This window comes from Dipteris shenzhenensis, chromosome 16 (genome assembly GCF_047967505.1).
Source record: "Dipteris shenzhenensis isolate YYH24624 ecotype China chromosome 16, Dip_SZ_1.0, whole genome shotgun sequence".
Classification (NCBI taxonomy): domain Eukaryota; kingdom Viridiplantae; phylum Streptophyta; class Polypodiopsida; order Gleicheniales; family Dipteridaceae; genus Dipteris; species Dipteris shenzhenensis.
In genome coordinates this window covers 39,860,322-39,880,678 of record NC_141611.1, presented here as the reverse complement: position 1 = coordinate 39,880,678, position 20,357 = coordinate 39,860,322, and positions in this window count along the sequence as shown.

Below are 20,357 nucleotides of genomic sequence, written 5' to 3'. Positions count from 1 at the left end.
ATTCATGTAGTATCCATTCTGGCTGCGGTATGCGATCCAGATAAAATCGTTCCACCAAATTGAATATATTCTTGAGCTGTTAGTATGAAGTTCTTGACTTTGCTCGGCCAGACGTGAAAACCTCTCGGTTCCTCGAATAAATTCTTTCCATCCCTCGTACGTGCGTTCTATTGATATGCCATCGTTTGGGATCTCCATTACAAGGCACCTGCTGCAATTTCTTATGTTCTTGAGGAACTACGGAACTGCTTCTGGTTGTCTATAAGCTCTCAGCTTGTAGAAGTGTGTAGAGCGAATGCATTTGGTCAATCCTAGTACTGCAGCTGCTTATAGAGAAGTCTGAAGATACAAAAGAGCGTTAAGCTATGAAACGGATAGGGCACATTTACCGTTATGAATCTGCCAAAGTTCATGAAGTTCGGAAACACCAAACAAGTAAACATTCCATATCTTGTGCCATGCTGATCCCTCATGAGACATGCCATTATGAATTTTAATCTCTCGTTGATGTTAGAGTGGAGGATTTTGATGAATAGCTTGAGATACAAAAGGCCAGCTTTGAGCATGAATAAGGAACAAGATGTTGCAGTAGAGAACAAGCATGTACATTGCAATGTTACGAAGTTTCTTTTTATACATGTCAAAACTCTAGTAGTAGAGTCTAGTCAAAAAAGAAAGTATGAGAACAAAAGAAAACTACTAGGGAGACCCATGACCTACGTTGCAACCACCCATGACTTAGTCACATCCCCTAGGATCTTCTTCAACGAGTCAATATCTTGTAATCCCTTTGTATGTGTGATGCAGCATAGATTACTCTCTCAAAAGAAAACTATTGGGGAGGGGTTAACCACACATGACCTAGTCACATCCCCTAGGATCTTCTTCAACAAGTCAATATTTTGTATTCCCTTTGTTTGTGTGATGCAGCATAGATTACTTAAGAAAGCTAGTGCATTTCTAACACCCTACAAAACAAAGACTACTATAGCTCTAAGGATTCCTTGTGCCTATGACTTTTCACATGGTAACAAAGCCAACTTGTAATGTTAATGCTTAATCCATTAGATTTTAATGTTAATGCTTGATGTTCACATCTTGTGGGTACAAATATTTGTCTTGGATGGTAATAATGGGATAGTCTTTAAGAGCCTATATAGTAACACAACACAATGCATCTAGACGTGCACACAGAGGCGTTTCTTTAATTAAAAAATACTTACGTACGTGTTTATTTGTGCGTCTATTAGCATGTTTATAGACACATCTATATGATAAACAAACGGGTCTATAGATGCGTTATTAGATGCTCTGTAAAAAAAAAAAAGAGAACGCGTCAATAGATGTGGTACTTATAGATGCTTTGTAAATTTTTTTATTAAAAAAAATAAAAATTTGTGTGGTTGAACAGAATAGTGTATGTTGTGTGATTGCAAGAATTCCATTTTCACAGTTTGCAAATCAATTCTTACAACCAATCGCATTTTAATTAGCATGGTTGGTATTTTAATTAGCATGATTTTATGCACGTCTATAGCCGACGATTATAATTTTAAATAAAATATTACAACTCCAAAATGTTTAGTTCACAAGTCATTCATTGACAGAACATTGCACAAAGAAATTGAATGCCAAAAAAATAAAAGGAGTATTAATTCATAGTCCAAAAAGTGCTTGTATGTACATATAGCACGAAGCCAAGCCACTCGTGGCTTCAAGTACAAAAAATAAGAGGAGTCTATATAAGAGGCACGAAACCGAGCCAATGGCTTCAAGTATAAAAAAGAGTAGCTAGCACTACTACGACTAATCTAAGTCATCTGCGTTCTCGCTCCCTTTTTCGTCGTCCTCTTTATTGCTTTCTTTTTCCTCAGTATCCTTGCCTTGTTTCTTTTGAATATCCTCGGGGGCCTGTAAACGAGGGACAACATATATCAATGTATAAATTAGATCTTTATTTACAATATTGATATTATTTAAGTACTTTTAAATACCTAGGAGACGCTCCAGTAGCTTGGATATACTGCTCCTTAGTAATCAACCCCTCATCATAGAAGTGCTTCCATGTATGTCCTCTGTGATGTCCAAGATGGTAGGTTATAGAGGTAGGATACCTGTCCACAATATCAAGCTACAAGATGACACAATTTGTGGAGGGGTTAGTATAAAGAAACAACCTCTTAATAAACTACATAAACACAATATAATTTGAGATCGATACTTACAAATTGGGTCTCCCATGATTCAATACCCCCTGCTTCAAAATACACATTTTTATATCGTTCCATTTGGATCCTTTATGCCTTCACATGCTGCAGACTGGGGTTCACCTTTGCTGCCTTCTACATTACTTTCTTTCACTCACGCTTATGAGCGGTGTGGGGTTGGCCCCTTGGTGGTTGATCTCCCTCTTTCTTGGCAATCTTGGCTAGTGCATGCCTCTTAAGCGATGGCAATCTCGGCTAGTGCATGTCTCTTAAGTGAAGATCTTTTATTGGCAAGTATAACAACAATCTTTGACTTTCTCCATTTATTTGTGAACTCAACATTGGGGGGATTGGGATACCTACATCATACAGCATTGTTGGTCTCATCAACCAATCTTTTTGGAAGCTCTTTGTATGGAATAAAGCAATCTTTGTAGTTGGTAGCAACTACAGAGCGCATGAAGGCATGATGTCCTTCCCCTGTGCATCCATCAAGATGCCTCCTCTCTGAGTGATGTCATAGAAGATCGTACCATCACCCTCTGGCACGTCTGCATCATCTGAATCATCCCCGCCCCTACCATTACCCTCCCCAAAGCACTGTGCCATGCATCTCCCAGAGCTCTCCCTGCTACTATGCGTGTTGTCTTGTCGTGACAAGCTAGTATGCTGGCCACTCGTCTCTGGAGAAGGGACACTCGACCGCACAGGAGTATGCTGGTGCCTCTACGAGGTAGAAGGTCCTCTTGACTGACAGGGGGGAGAAGGGACTCCATACCACAGGGGAGAAGGGATGCGGCTCTGTAGCCTACTGGGCTGTCTTGACTCCATAGGAGTAATCTCACTTGGTGTGGGGTTGGGGTGGTTTGGAGTCTCTAGTGTCGACTCCTGGGGGGCATTTTGAGTACTCGTCATGTATGTGTATAACTCCTGAGCAGTGGGACGATTCCCCAAAAGGTTATATAACTGCTGTAATATGGCATCCCAAAGATCAGGCAAGGCTCTTGAAGAGCTTCCTGGCCACATGATGAACTGTAGAAAAGAAGAGAAGAAGATTTCCATCATGCATGCTCTCTTTCCATCATGCATGCAATCCCATGATTTCCACCATGCATGCCCTCTTTCCATCATGCATGTAATCCCTCATGCAATCACTTATTTTCATCATTCATGCAATCCCTTATTTCCTCACGAATGCTTAAGGCATTGAAAATTTGACTTAAACATGCATGCAAGGGAAAGGAGAAAGGAAAGAGAAGGCAGGATGGGAGAATGGAAGGAAGAGGGAGAACAGAAGGAGAAGGGGGAATGGATTAAGGGGAAGAAGATTGAGGAGGGAGAATGGAAGGAGAAGGGGAAGGGGAAGGGGAAAGGAAAGGGGAAGGGGAAGGGGAAGGGAAAAGGGAAAGGCTCGGGAAAGGGGAAGGAAAAAAATGCACGTTTGGAACTGTCTGTCAGAGTGCATCTATAGACATGGCAAACAACGTGTCTATAGGTGTAGCTATATGTTTTTCTAAAAATTTTGACGCATTGTTAGACACGCCTATAGACTCGCTCCGACAGATGGTTTTTGACAGAAAGGTGAAAAGGACATGTGCCTGACCCCAAAAAGAACAATAGTACGGTCAATCATGAGGACACACTTTGCTAACGATATAATTTGCATATACTGATGAGCATAAGGTGAATTATGCTAGTGGGTCAATTATTGGAATACTTTTTCTCATTTATGGTCTTCACGTGCAAGCTATTGTGTAAAATGCTTCGAAGGGAGAATAAATTACCGAACTCAAGAGATATGGCAAGGCAACATGTGAACTCTCTTGGAGGATTGGATTACAACCGCATCCATGCATGCGTCAATGATTGTGTTCTATTTCGTGGACCATATAAGGAAGCAAGAGAGTGTCCTACTTGTGGAGAGGTAAGATATAGAGCAGATTTCAAAACTTTGGATGTGCCTCGTAAGGTTCTACGACATTTTTCCATAATCCCTCGCATCCAACATATGTTCAAGTGCAAATCCATTGCAGAGCTCATGTCAAGTGGAGAACTCCCGTAGACACTCCTACGTGGAAGCATATTTAAGACACATGGCCAAGCTTCAAGAAAGAACCTAAGAACTTGAGACTTGGATTGGGTATGGATGGTGTGAACCCATTTGGTCTCAAAAGCACCTCTTACAATGTATGGCCAGTGATATTGGTGAATTATAATCTTCCACCCTCTATGGAGATTAAGAAAGGACATGTTATGTTATCCCTTCTAATCCCAGGGAAAAAGTAAAAAATCCTGATGTTTATTTGGAGCCTTTGATTGATGAGCTGGAGGTACTTTGGAGAGGTATCGAGGTGCATGGCATGAGCAAGCCTTCCTCATCACGAGACTTCAACTGCAAAGCAGTCTTGATGTGGACAATGCATGACTTCCCAGGCTATGGCGGGTGTTCAGGTAAGCATTGAACTTTTAATTATGAGTAGGCAATTGGCAATGCACCCTAAACCCACCTTACTTACGCAATTGCGTCTATTGTTTAGGTCTCACTACATCAAGTTACCATGCATGTCCTGTTTGTGGTCCTTCGCTAGTTGCTTCATGGAAAGACGCATTGAATAAGGTCATCTATGAGAATCACCATCGATTTCTCCCACCTGAACATCCTAGATATGTCACCCCTTGGAATGAAGTCCTCCCACAGTCACTCACTGCAGGAGATTAGATGAGAATTTGGGATGGTTCCATGACTCCTCCACCACGAGTCCACCACTTGGCATGAGTCGGTAAGGGTTTGTAACTATTATGTGCTACATTGAGTGGAAATAAATATTACATGCTAACACCATCTTTTGTTTAGATACTCCATCTTTTATCGACTACCATATTGGTCCCACCTCAAGATCAATCACGTCTTGATCCCACCTCAAGATCAATTACGTCTTGATCCCATGCATATCTTCAAGAATGTGGCATCTACCATTTAGGAACATTTGAACGGGACACAAGATTCTGCAAGCATAAGGGAGGGTCTACGCACCACAGGGAGGATGCGTGAAGCTTGGCCACAAGAGAGACCAAATGGGCATGTCTTTTTACCCCGTGCACCATGGAAGTTATCAAAGCTAGAGATGGTGGCGGTGAAGCGAGCTATCACTACAATTCGTACTCTTACTAGATGCATGAGGTGTTTGAAGGGGGCCTTCACAAAGAGCAAGAAAAGAGGTGTTTGAAGGGGGGCTTCACAAAGAGCAAGAAAAGAGGTGTAGATAAATTATATGGCTTGAAATCTCATGATTGGCACAAGATGCTCCAAGTAAGTATGACTTAGCATAATCTCTTTTTCCTTTTAAATTTGTGAGTGTAGAAGCAACTAATCAACCATCGCTCATGTGTTTAGTTCATACTACCTACTAGCATTTCTCGTAGTGCATCGAAGGATGTGAAGGATTGCATTTACAAGATGGAAGAGATTGTGAGGTACTTTACACTATACAAAATGTGAAGCGTATCAATGCTCCATGCAAGGTTTTCATATTGCTAATATGGTGTACTTTTTTGTTTCTAGGTATGTGAGCTCAAAGGAAATAGATCCCACCACGCTTGAGGATGCTCGAGTTATGTCAGTGGAGGTGGTTTGTTTAGTGGAGGAGACATTTCCACGTTCTATTCTCACAAGCCAACTACATCTCATAGTACATTTGGTGGATGAAATTGCTATATGCGGCACTATACACACATGATGGTTGTTCTTCCTCGAGCGCTTCATGAAGACCTTGAAGGGTGTTGTGAGGCAAAATGCAAGGCCTAAAGGTAGCATGGCCGAGGGTTGGTTGGTACAAGAGTCACTTGTATATATTTTTGAGTTTCTTGTTGATGTGGATAGCTCTCTCCCACGACTATGGAGAGATGATGAAGACCTAAGGATGACCTCTATTGTGCCTCAAGTAAAAGGACAGAGCAAAGTAATGGATAAGGAGTTGCTTAATAATATCAACCTCTATTGCATGCTTAATAGTGATGTGATGAAAAGATGGGTGACAAGATACGAGGATGCCAAAGGCAAGAAGACAAGGAGAAAGGGCTCTCTTTTGTACACACCATGGATCTTGTATACCATACCCTAAGCATGTAAGAGCACTTCCAAAGGATATTTATGTGGATTGGCTACTTGACAAAATGGATAGACCAGAGAGAGACGAGGGGATGCATATCACAATGGAAGAATGGGAGGATGCTAGAGGATGCATGCAAAAGGTCGGTATATAGAATGTTATGCATAAGTTAGGACCTTTCAACGATTTAGATTGCTTATTCAATTGATTTTATCTTGGTGTAGTATACTATGTTCAATGCTATATCATGTGAGGGCAAGCATTTTTGGCCACAACGGATTGATGATAAGAGAAACTCACAAGATTGTGGCATCATTGCTAGCTTTGAGGGAGCCAATGGAGCCATGGATGATTATTGTGACATAATCCAAGATATTATTAAGCTTGAGCACTTCCAAAGGATATTTATGTGGATTGGCTACTTGACAAAATGGATAGACTAGAGAGAGACGAGGGGATGCATATCACAATGGAAGAATGGGAGGATGCTAGAGGATGCATGCAAAAGGTCGGTATATAGAATGTTATGCATAAGTTAGGACCTTTCAATGATTTAGATTGCTTATTCAATTGATTTTATCTTGGTGTAGTGTACTATGTTCAATGCTATATCGTGTGAGGGCAAGCATTTTTGGCCACAACGGATTGATGATAAGAGAAACTCACAAGATTGCGGCATCATTGCTAGCTTTGAGGGAGCCAATGGAGCCATGGATGATTATTATGACATAATCCAAGATATTATTAAGCTTGACTTTTGACGCTTCTTTGTGTATGTTTTGGATGTCAAGTAGTTTAAGGACGTGGTGGAAAGAGGCCCTAATGCAACAATCAAATGCCATGCAAGTGGCTTTGTAACTATTGACTCCACAAAGTTTTGGCAAAGCAAGAAGGACACACTAGTACTACCGCAACAATTTGAACAGGTAATGTACACATATATTAAAAAACTCACTTTTTAATATTTGATACCTTTGAAAATAATGATTGTATTTGTGTTTGAATTAGGTTGTCTATCAACCAATGGTGGATAATAATAGGTGGTGGCATGTCATACCTATTACGCCACATTCCAAATTGATGTACTAATATGGAGCGTATGGAGGATGATCATGGCCATGGAGGTGATGATGATCGTGATACGAGAGAGGAGGATGATCATGATATAGGAGATACAGATATTTAGGCCATTACCCATGAGGACGAGCCTACCATTGGTGATGCTGATTTCAATGAGCACATGAGTAGCACAAGTAGTAGTGGGCTGAATGTATTTGTAGATCTCAAAATTGGTTTGGATTTTGAAGTAGATAGTTTGCCAAGGGTTGATCTCATTGAGGATGAGCTCGAACTGTAGCCCATCATTGATATTGGCAAAACTATTTTATATATTGCATTACAAGGCACAAGCCATTTTTCGATGAAAACACCGAACTTTTTTACACTAAAAAGTTTTTTTTTGATGGGCGTAAAGGTCAATATTTACATCGCTATTAGCATTGAAAAAGAACGGTTGCTATATAAGCATCACTATATAGCGACTCTGGTAAACATCGCTATATAGAGACACTAGTAAGCGTCGCTATATAGCGATGCTTAACATGCTTAACAGAAACTAAAAAAAACCATTAGCCGCAACAAGCCCTGTTTTGCCCAATTGATGTTTTTTTTATAGTAATTACAAAAGAATGTTGTTTGTTACAAAAATTTCCTTATGAAAGGGATGATACAAAATTGCTCAAACGAGTCGAGCAACAGAAGCATATACATGCCAAAGATATACAACATTGTTTCTTACAAAATTACCCTTTCGAAAAGGGTGATACAAAATTGCTCAAATGAGTCAACATCTCGGGAGGGCCACTCGTCATATGTAACCCTATCACATGAGTTCAATAAAAGGATATTTTAATTTCTAAAATTTATAAAAGTTAATTTACATAAGGGACAATTTAAAACAATTTTGGAAAAAAGTTACAGATTTGTATAGAAAAAGGGTACATTTTATTAGTGAAGAATTCATAGATAAGGGATTTTAGAAATAGACCTTGAACGCACGTGATATAGAGGATTTATACATAGTGACCCCCCCGAGGTCAACATATAGAAGCATATATATGTCGAAGTATATATAAACTACTACTAATACTACTACTGCTACTGCTATTCTAAATCATCGTCCTTGTCCTTGTCATCATCATGGTCGTGTTGGCCTAATCCCTAGCACTTGTGAGCTACACCTGATTCTTGCCCCTCGTCATCACCGCTCACCACCGCTGATGGGACTTTCAAGCTTGCACTCTAAGAGTGAAACCATATTAATTGGAAATTAGATTGGAACCAATTTAAAGGTGATTATAAGTAGGAGTAGACTTATATCGTGCGAGCAGCCACCTCAGCCCAATCAACCATCTCTCCCATGGCCTCCATCTCAATAAACCATGGCTTTGTTTATATGCAGAATGCGCAAAAGCATAGGTAAATGCATATGCTTATGAAAGAGAGGAAATAAGAGAGGGGAAAAGAAGAGAAGGAAGAGGAAGAAAGAGGGGAAAAGAGAAGGAAAAAAGAGAGGGGAAAAGCATATGAGCATATGAGCATATGCTCATGCATAAGCATAAGCATAGGCAAATGTATATGCTTATTAAAAGAAGAGAAAAGAGGATGAAAGAGAGGAAATAAGAGAGGGGAAAAGAAGAGAAGGAAGAGGGAAAAAGAGAATGAAAAAAGAGGGGAAAAGAGCATAAGCATAAGGGAAGGAAAAAGAAGAGAGGAAAATAAGAAAAGAGAGGAGAAAATAAGAAAAGAGGGGAAAACAGAGCAAAAGGGAGAAAGCATATGCTTATGCTTATGCATGAGCATATGAGCAATATATGCTCATGCATAAGCATAAGCATATGAGCATAAGCATAGGCAAATGCATATGCTTATGAAAAGAAGAGAAAAGAGGATGAAAGAGAGGAAATAAGAGAGGGGAAAAGAAGAGAAAGAAGAGAAAGGAAGAGGGGAAAAGAGAAGGAAAAAAGAGAGGGGAAAAGCGTATGAGCATATGAGCATATGCTCATGCATAAGCATAAGCATAGGCAAATGCATATGCTTATGAAAAGAAGAGAAAAGAGGATGAAAGAGAGAAAATAAGAGAGGGGAAAAGAAGAGAAGGAAGAGGAAGGAAGAGGAGAAAAGAAAATGAAAAAAGAGAGGGGAAAAGAAGAGGGATAAAGAGCATAAGCATAAGAGAAGGAAAAAGAAGAAGGAAAAATAAGAAAAGAGAGGCGAAAAGAAGAAAAGAGGGGAAAAAAGTGAAAAAGAGAGAAAACATATGCTTATACTTATGCATGAGCATATGAGCATATGCTCATGCATAAGCATAAGCTTATGAGAGAGATACATAGACAAATGAATATGCTTATGAAAAGAAGAAAAAAGAGGATGAAAGAGAGGAAATAAGAGAGGGGAAAAGAAGAGAAAGAAGAGAAAGAAAGAGGGGAAAAGAGACAGAAAAAAGAGAGGGGAAAAGAAGAAAAGAGAGGAAAAAAGAGAAAAAGAGAGAGAGCATATGCTTATGCTTATGCATGAGCATATGAGCATAAGCATAGGCAAATGCATATGCTTCTCAAAAGAGGATGAAAGAGAGGAAATAAGAGAGGGGGGAAAGAGGGAGGAAAAGAGCAAAAAAGGGGAAGAAGAGGGAATAAGAGAAGAGAGGGGAAGAAAGGGTTCCTATGCCCATCATTGCAGCCAGCGCTTAAAACATTAGTTGCAGGCCAATGCAAATAACGGAAATTAAAAAAGGAAAAAAGAGGAAGAACTTTCTTACCTAGAAAATTCTCGGTCGGTGTTTCATGGACTGGCCCTACAAAAGAGAGGAAACATACCCTTTTTCAGATAACTAGTTAGAGGAAGGAGGAGTTTGGAGAAGTAACTTTTCAAAGGGATTGGATTGAGGGGACAAGCATAAGCCTACAAACAAGGAGAAAGCACAAAAGGAAGGAAAAGAGGAGAAAGAGAAATACCAAAAAGAGAAGAGGTGTCTTTTTTCTTTCACCAAATCTCATTTTTTGTCCTTAATCTCTGAAAATCAAGCATGAAAATTAGCACATAGGCTTAGCAATGCAAGGACAAACGTGCTTCAACACTCATGAAACGAAATATCACAAAAAATAAACCTACATTGCTTAAAGAGGCACACCCTCTTGAAAAACTTCCTTTCATACAAGCAGAGAGGGAGAAGGGTGGAGAGGGAGCACAAGTGTTGGGAGAGGGGCTTGGTAGGGGTGAGGAGTGTGGGGAATAGAGGAGGAAAGCAAGGTCGTCGAATATAAGGTGGGAGGAGAGATTTTTGCTTTTCTTACAATAGAGTTGTGAAAAATAGTGTCGCACGGGGTTTCGGGTTTTAGCCCCCAGCGTCGCTATATAGCGACATTGGTTAGTCGGTATATAGCGATACTTATATCCTAAAAGTGTCGCTATATACTTATACCTAAAAGAGTCGCTATATAGTGATGAAATAAAGCAAAGCGTCACTATATAGCGATAGTTCAAGGCACTTGATCTAAGAAGAGAGGGAAGGAGCTCATGGGTGGCTATTTTTTGGATCTTAATGGATTTCCTTGCATTCTATGTTGTGATTTTGGAGGTGTGTAGATGGAAGGGATGAGTGGAAGCTTGTTAGATGATGTGCCAACACTCGGGAGCACAGAGTCACTTACAAAGTTGTATTGTCATTGCACTCATTGCAAGCGATAAGTACGACATCAATGTCGTATTGCCATGTGCCACTTGAGGATGTATGGGGAGGAGCCCAAACTAGTACCCATCGTTGGTGGTGCACGTGGTGATGGATCATCTCAGTAAGTCAATGCTATTTGAGTTCGTGATTAATGTTGCATGCGTACACGACACAAAACCTTGAGACAAGATCTTATATTTACACGAAACCTTGAGACAGAATGAGGAGGGTGGTGAGGGTGTGCACATACCTTCACACTTTGAGGAGTATAGTCTCCCCGATGTACCAAATGATGATGAGGGTATGGTGGACATGATGGATTCTATTTTTAGGAGCAATGTACACGTGATGTCTGAGTCTGAGGCCGTGTACATGGAACCTTTGATAGAGGAGTTATAGATCTTATGGAAAGGAGTGCGGTTCTTTGATATTTCTAGAGCTCCTAGACATACCAATGACATTTTTAAGTGGAACACATGGATTCAAAGAGAGTCACGTATGATTGTGGAGTCATGGCTAACTTCACACAAGATAGCCAAGCAAGTGCTTTGGATACCAATCTTCTCTCCTCGCAGTTGGATTGTTGTGGGATCATACGCGAAATCTATGAAATTGATTTCAGACGATTTAGTATTTTCATTCTTGATGTAAAATGGTTTAGAACTATTTACGACGGTCCCCATGCGATAGTGAGGAAAGGCAGTAGTGGTTTCTTAATAGATTCCACCAAACTTTGGACCGATGAAAGTGATACTTTTTTCTTTCCGAGCATTGTGAGCAGGTGCATAGTAATGATTTAATTCATTGAATGTTTCATTTTTAAAGATCAATTGGTACATGTACTTAAGCATAATTTCATATAATTGATGGCATTTGGCACCCATCTGCAATATAAGTGGTTTTTCATCCGGATTGTTCTGATCCAAGATGGTGGTACATGATCCAAGTTGCACCACAAAGTAAGCAAATTTTTGAAGATAGAGATGTGGATATGGTGATGCCACTACCCATGTCAGATCCAATTAATCCAGATGGATTTAGCGAAGAAGATGCAAATCACAATATGAGCCAAGAGGAAGATGTGCATAATGACATCGTATGGGAGGAAGATGGAGATCATGATATTGAGGAAGAAGATGACGATCATCAAGAATCACCCGACTTTATTGAAGAAGATGAGCAAGTCTTAGGTGAACGTACGATGCCAGAGTACGATGATGATATAGGAGATCAACTCAGTATAGAGTTGGAGATAGACTTGTTTGGCACACTAGACTTGGCTCATTATGAAGCCGTTGATGTAAATCGTTGATTTTTTTCATCTCAAACTTGGACATAAATATATGAGCTTCAAACTTGATGTACATGCTCTTGTACTTTTATTCTTTCAAAGAATCAAACATGTATGAAAATAATTTTTTTTTGTCATTAGGTAAAACTATCTTTAAAGGTCGATATGGGGAAAAACTCTCTCTGTAAAACATCGCTATATAATGACCTTATACAAGTTTGGCAAGTGTCACTATATAGCGACACTTTTTAAATCCATTTTGCATACCGACAATTAGCATCTTGCATGTGCTAAACATCGACGCTTAATCGTTGGAATAAGGCCCGTGTGTAGTAGTGTTGTCTCATTCTCCTCACCTCACTTAATTTTTGTATATGTGGGTTTGCCAAAAAGCATTGATATTTTTATTAAAATTATGTGCTTTGGTAATCATGGCCAATGTTTGGAAAGTAGTGATGCACATTTATTAACCTGCAGCAAAATTTTATTCTCTATATTCTCTGCTGCACGTTTATAAATGCATCTAAATATGTATCTAAAACACAGTGTAGATGTGCCCGTATTTTCACTATTCTATATGTGTCTATAAACGTGCCTGCTATTTTGCACATCTATCAGGCGCGTCTATAGTTTCTTTGTCTTGTTATGTAAGCATAGAATAGATACTTGCAAATAGACTTGAGAAGGTGATGACTTATGTTCGATCACCTAAAACTAGCATGTGGTGATTTGTTCTTTATAATTTTAGGGCTAGTACATGTTGTCACATCTTTTGAGTTTTAAGATTAATGAGTAAGAGAGAAGAGCTAGCCCTCTAAATGGCTCTCACCTAATCCTCCATTAGTTTGCTCGTCTATACTTCCACTACAAGACACAGGTCATTTTTTGATGAAAATACCGACCTTTTTTGCACTAAAAAGTTTTTTTTTGACGGGTGCAAATGTTGGTATTTATGTCACTATTAACATCAGAAAAGAATGGTCGCTATATAAGTGTCGCTATATAGTGATTTTGGTAAACATCGCTATATAGAGACACAAAACGTCGCTATATAGCAATGCTTAACAGAAGCTTAAAAAAAACATTAGTGGGGCTAAACATGGCCACAACAAGCCCTGTTTTGCCCCACTAATGTTTTTTTTTAGTAATTACAAAAGAATGTTATTTGTTATAAAATTTCCCTTGTGAAAGGGGTGATACAAAATCACTCAAATGAGGCATGATAGAAGCATATACATGCCGAAGATATACAACATTGTTTGTTACAAAATTACCCTTTCGAAAAGGGTGATACAAAATTGCTCAAACAAGCCAACATATAGAAGCATATACATGCCGAAGTATATACAAGCTACTACTAATACTACTACTACTACTGCTCATCTGAATCGTCGTCCTCCTCCTCGTCCTCATCGTGGTTGAGCTGGCTCCCTGGCCCTCGTCAGCTATGCCTAATCCCTGGCCCTCGTGAGGTACACTTGATCCCTGACCCTCGTCGAAGCTATGTAAGCCTAATCCCTCATCATCATCGGTCACCTCCACTCATGGGACATTAGAGCTTGCACTCTAAGAGTGAAACCATATTAATTGGAAATTAGATTGTAACTTAAAGAATAAAACAATTTAAAAAGTGAGATTACAAGTAGGAGTAGACTTATACCGTGCGAGCAACCACCTCAACCCAATCAACCGTCACTCCCATGGCCTCCATCTCAATAAACCATGGCTTTGTTCCTATGCAGAACGTGCATCTCTCCTCTTTGTCTGTGGGAAGGCGACCCATCACAGCTTGTTGTGGACCCAATTTACGAGAGTTAGATAAAGTGCATGCAATATGTAACAAAACAAATAGAATAATAAATTAAACGAGAAGAAGTAGACTGACCACAGTTGCCTCAAATTCCAACCGTTTGCCTACACCAAAGTGCGAAGTACCTATGGAGTCCAAACATCTCCTCGCAGCCCTTCTCTAACCCTCGAATGTTTTGGGATGAGGTCCCTGTACTCCTTCTTGAAAAACTTCCAGTCTGCTTTGTCTACCCAGCTGGGTTTAGCCTTCCCCTTTGCGATGGAAGTACGCAAGGTTGACCTACGATGCTTCAAGACCCCACCCATGTGCTCTCGCATGTAATCCTCATTGAACTCCCAATTCATCGATGACTACCTGCTTCTTTTGGTCATCTTTGTACCACCAGTCACAGTAGCTATGCCGCTCTTGAAGTGGTGGCTCATCGACCGCCTCATGGTGGCCATCACTCCTGAGTCCTTTTCATTTTCTATTATCTCTCCAACCCTAGTGATATCATAGGACAGGTCCTCATGTAGGATGGGAGGAGTAATGGGAGTGGCAGAGCTAGAGCGAGGGGTGTTACTGCGAGTGCTTACAGTGCGAGGAGTAGTAGAGGGAGTGGGAGAGAACAAGGGACCTGGTACTGGGTCTCATGACAAAGTGGAGACCTGTAGGGATGTGAGTGTGCTGACTCGTGTACATCACTCAAGTTAGCACAGCATGAGCGGCCCTTCCTACTCTTCCTTCCCTTACGATGGCTATGCCCAGGTGATGACCCCTCAGTCGAAGGCGCTAGAGGGGATGACTATTGGGTAGGTCCAGCCGTCAGTGTAGAAGAGGTCCTTTGGGATAGCAGAGAGAAGAATCTTGCTACCTTTGCATTGCTCATCTATGTGATAAACTCCTCGAGACTCCCAACAAAGCCATGGGTTGCTAGCAAAGGAGTTCCTCAAGGGGTAGTCATAGTGCTAGGTCCGAGAGGACTAGTCGCAGGGGTAGGCCCTTGAGGTGTTGCCTGAAAGATAGAAAAAAGAAGAGGGAAAAAGAGCATAAGCATAAGCATAAGCATAGGCAAATGCATATGCTTATGAAAGGAAGAGAAAAGAGGATGAAAGAGAGGAAATAAGAGAGAAGAAAAAGAAGAGAAGGAAGAGGGGAAAAGAAGAGAAGGAAGAGGAAGGAAGAGGGGAAAAGAGATTGAAAGAGGGAAAAAAGAAGAGGGGAAAAGTGTTAGAGTTAGCTCAAATGTCCACCTCTCATGTAACCCACCAATATTCTGTGTACCCAATGTTGTAAGGCCCCCATATGAGGAGAAGCCATGATGGGTATCAGATATTGGGAGGGATCCCCAGTTTAGACACTGGAAGGGGTCTTAGAGTAGACCAGATGGTTATGAGACGGCTTAGGAGCCAAGAGTAGATACCCGTCTGCAAAAAGAGGGGGGTTCGGGGGGGCGATAGCCCCCCCGATAGCAGGGGGTCCGGGGGGCGCAGGCCCCCGATGGGGGTCTGGGGGCAAAGCCCCCAGCGGCAGGGTCCGGGGGCTACCGGTAGCCCCAGGCCCGATGGTATGACCTATGCGCGATCCTTCATCTGCCCGTCGGCATGTTTTCTGAAGGGTCGGCTGGTCTTCCAGGCCGACTGTCTATTAGGCCGACTGCCTATTACAGGGCTGACCGTCAACCACTTACACTATATAAGTGGCCACCCCCTATCATCAGATCACGAGTTCTTCATGCTCATAGTCCTCCGTCCAGCATCTGTCTAGATCACCATCGAAGCTCTGTCTGTAGAGCGCACGGGTGGACAGCCAACCATCAGTTGTATCAGCAGTTTGGTATATCAGAATTTTTGTATTCTCTCCAGCTTTCCATCGTGCACTTGCGTTTTGTTGTTATCTTCCGCTGCGTACTATTTTCTTACAAAAAGAGCATAAGCATAAGAGAAAAAGAGAGAAAGCATATGCTTATGCTTATGCATGAGCATATGCTCATGCATAAGCATAAGCATATGAGAAAAGAAGATGAAAGAGAGGAAATAAGAGAGGGGAAAGGAAGAGGAAGGAAGAGGGGAAAAGAAGAGAAGAAAGAGGAAGGACAGGGGAAAAGAAGAGAAGGAAGAGGGAAAAAAGGAGGGGAAAAGAGATTTAAAGAGGGGAACAAGAAGAGGGGAAAAGAGCATAAGCATAAGAGAAGGAAAAGCATATGCATAAGAGAAAAAGAGAGAAAGCATATGCTTATGCTTATGCATGAGCATATGAGCATATGCTCATGCATAAGCATAAGCATATGAGCAAATAAGAGAAAAGAGGATGAAAGAGAGGAAATAAGAGAGGGGAAAGAAGAGAAGGAAGAGGGGAAAGGAAGAGTAGGAAGAGGAAGGAAGAGGGGAAAAGAGATTGAAAGAAGGGAAAAAGAAGAGGGGAAAAGAGCATAAGCATAAGAGAAGGAAAAGCATATGCATAAGAGAAAAAGAGAGAAAGCATATGCTTATGCTTATGCATGAGCATATGAGCATATGCTCATGCATAAGCATAAGCATATAAGCAAGTAAGAGAAAAGAGGAAATAAGAGAGGGGAAAGGAAGAGAAGGAAGAAGAAGGAAGAGGGGAAAAGAGATTGAAAGAGGGGAAAAGAGAATAAGCATAAGAGAAGGAAAAGCATATGCATAATAGAAAAAGAGAGAAATCATATGCTTATGCTTATGCATTAGCATATGAGCATATGCTCATGCATAAGCATAACCATATCAGCAAATAAGAGAAAAGAGGATGAAAGAGAGGAAATAAGAGAGGGGAAAAGAAGAGAAGGAAGAGGGGAAAAGAAGAGAAGGAAGAGGAAAGAAGAGGGGAAAATGAAGAGAAGGAAGAGGGGAAAACAAAAGAAGGAAGAGGAAAGAAGAGGGGAAAAGAGATTGAAAGAGAGGAAAAGAGCATAAGCATAAGAGAAAAAGAGAGAAAGCATATGCTTATGCTTATGCATGAGCATATGAGCATATCTCATGCATAAGCATAAGCATATGACCAAATAAGAGAAAATAGGATGAAAGAGAGAAAATAAGAGAGGGGAAAATAAGAGAAGGAAGGGGGGAAAAGAAGAGAAGGAAGTCTGAGGGGAAAAGAGATTGAAAGAGGGGAAAAAGAAGAGGAAAAAGAAGAGAGGAAAAGATATTGAAAGAGGGGAAAAGAAGAGGGAATAAGAAAAGCGAGGGGAAGAGAGGGTTCCTATGCCCATCATAGTAGCTAGCGCTTAAGGCGCTAGCTGCAGGCCAATGCAAATAACGGAAATAAAAAAAGAAAAAAAGAGGAAGCACTTTCTTACCTGGAAAAGCCCCGCTGGACTGGCCCTACAAAAGAGAGGAAACATACCATTTTTTCAGATAATTAGTTAGAGGAAGGAGGAGTTTGGAGAAGCAACTCTCCAAAGGGATGGGATTGAGGGGACAAGCATAAGCCTATAAACAAGGAGAAAGCACAAAATGAAGGGAAAGAGGAGGAAGAGAAATACCAAAAAGAGAAGAGGTAAGTCTTCTTTCTTTCACCAAATCTCATTTTTTATCCTTAACCTCTGAAAATCAAGCATGAAAATTAGCACATAGGCTTAGCAATGCAAGGAGAAACATGCTTCAACAATCACAAAATGAAATCTCACAAAAAATGAATCTACATTGCTTAAAGAGACACACCTTCTTTAAAAACTTCCTTTCACACAAGCAGAGAGAGAGAAGGGTGGAGAGGGAGCACAAGTGTTGGGAGAGGGGCTGGGTAGGGGTGAGGAGTGTGGGGAATAGAGAGGAGGAAAGCGAGGTCACCGAATCTAAGGTGGAAGGAGATGATTTTGCTTTCCTGCAATAGAGTTGTGAAAGATAGTGTTGCACGGGGTTTTGGGTTTTAGCCCCCAGCGTCGCTATATAGTGACATTGGTCAGTCGCTATATAGCGACAGTTATATCCTAAAAGCGTCGCTATATAGCGGTGGTTCAGGGTACTTATTGTAAGAAGAGAGGAAAGGAGCTCATTGGTGGCTATTTTTTAGACCTTAATGGATTTCTTTGCAGCTCATGTTGTGATTTTGGAGGTGTGTAGATGGAAGGGATGAGTGGAAGCTTGTTAGATGACGCGCCAATGCGTGGGAGCGCAGAGTGGCTTATGGAGAGGTTGTATTGTCATTGCACTCATTGCAAGCGAGAAGTATGACATCAACATCGTATTGTCATGTGCCACATGCGGATGTATAGAGAGGAGCCCAAACCAGTACCCATCGTTGGTGTTGCACATGGTGATGGATCATCGGTAAGTCAATGCTATTTGAATTTGTGATTAATATTACATGCGTACACGACATGAAACCTTGAGACAGGATCTTATATTTACATGAAACCTTGGGACAGGATGAGGAAGATGGCGAGGGTATGCGTATATCTTCACACTTTGAGCAGGACTATAGTCTCCCGAATGTGCCAGATGATGATGAGGGTATGGTGGACATGATGGATTCTATTTTTAGGGGCACTACATCACATGTACATGTGATGTCCGAGTCTGAGGTCAATATGTGAGAGTTACAATCAACACAGTTGTACGAGGGTGCTAAGATGTCTAAACTACGAGCTTGTCTCTCAATCTTAAATCTGCAAGCAAAGTATGGGTGGTCGGATACACATGTCTCGACCTTAATGAGGTTAGCACCCGCATTAATCTAACTCATTATTTGGATATTGTTTGTTTTGAGAATCATGATGTATGTTTAAGAATCATCATTAATCGAAGCCTATGTATGTTTGAATTGCGATAGGTTGCTCGAGAACATGTTTCCTGCACCAAATACCATGCCGGCATCAAGAGATGAAGCAAAGAAGATGCTAACAATGGTGGGTATGGATTATGATACCATCCATGCTTGTCGTAATGATTGTATTCTCTTTCATCGGTCGTGAGCATGGAGATGTGGCTAGTTGTCCGGAGTATGGGAAACAACGATATAGAGATGACTTGCAGGGTAAGCACAGATCTCGGTAAAGATCTTGAGACACTTTCCCATCATTGCAAGAATACATCACATGTTCCGATGCAAATCCATAGTAGAGTTGATGACTTGGCATGCATCTCATTGGTCCACTGATAACACATTGAGGGTTTCTGCAAATTGTGCAGCTTGGAAGCACATAGACAATTAGTGGCTGGACTTTGTGAGGAGCCATGCAACTTACATCTTGGGCTTGCCATAGATGGCGTGAACCCTTTCGGGTTATGCTCGACATCTTGGTCGACATGGCCCATAGTCTTGGTGAATTACAATATCCCACCATGGCTAACAATAAAGAAGGGACACCTCATGCTTGCACTACTTGTGCTAGGGAAATACAAGGCAAAAAATATGTTGTACATGGCACCTTTGATAGAGGAGTTACTAATCTTATGGAGAGAAGGCTGGACTTTGTGAGGAGCCATGCAACTTACATCTTGGGCTTGCCATAGATGGCGTGAACCCTTTCGGGTTATGCTCGACATCTTGGTCGACATGGCCCATAGTCTTGGTGAATTACAATATCCCACCATGGCTAACAATAAAGAAGGGACACCTCATGCTTGCACTACTTGTACCAGGGAAATACAAGGCAAAAAATATGTTGTACATGGCACCTTTGATAGAGGAGTTACTAATCTTATGGAGAGAAGATTATGTGCTTCCACTTTAGTAGGAATTATTTTAAGAATAGTCATGGGAGAATTCAAAGTTTTCCATATGGTCCTAGCTTTGGCTAACATCTTTGAAGTAAAGGTGATCTTTCACAGTGTGCATGAATATCATGATTAAGTGTTTCCTAATCAATCAAATATGTTTTCTCATTCTTGAAGGTACATATGCTTAAGGTGTAGTAATAGAATTGAGGCACTTTTGTTAAGGTCTCATAAATAATTTCTCCCTTCCTCAATGCCTCTCTAGCATGCTCATTACAAGCATAACAAAGTTCTATCTATAGGCTCAAATGTGTAGTGAGCTGTGAAATTTCTCTTGGCATCCCTTATATGTCATTGTGGATTTGCCACTATCCTTTGTCCTTGCTTGGGAGGTGAATTTTTTTTCCCGAGAAACTTAGTGAATTCTATCTCAAGATCTACAGGCTATTGGAATGTGATGGAACTCTTAGATTCTCCTTTGATTGGTGAATATGTCCTTGGATAGAGCACCACATTTGAAACTATTGGTTTCTTTCCATCAACCAAAGCCTCAA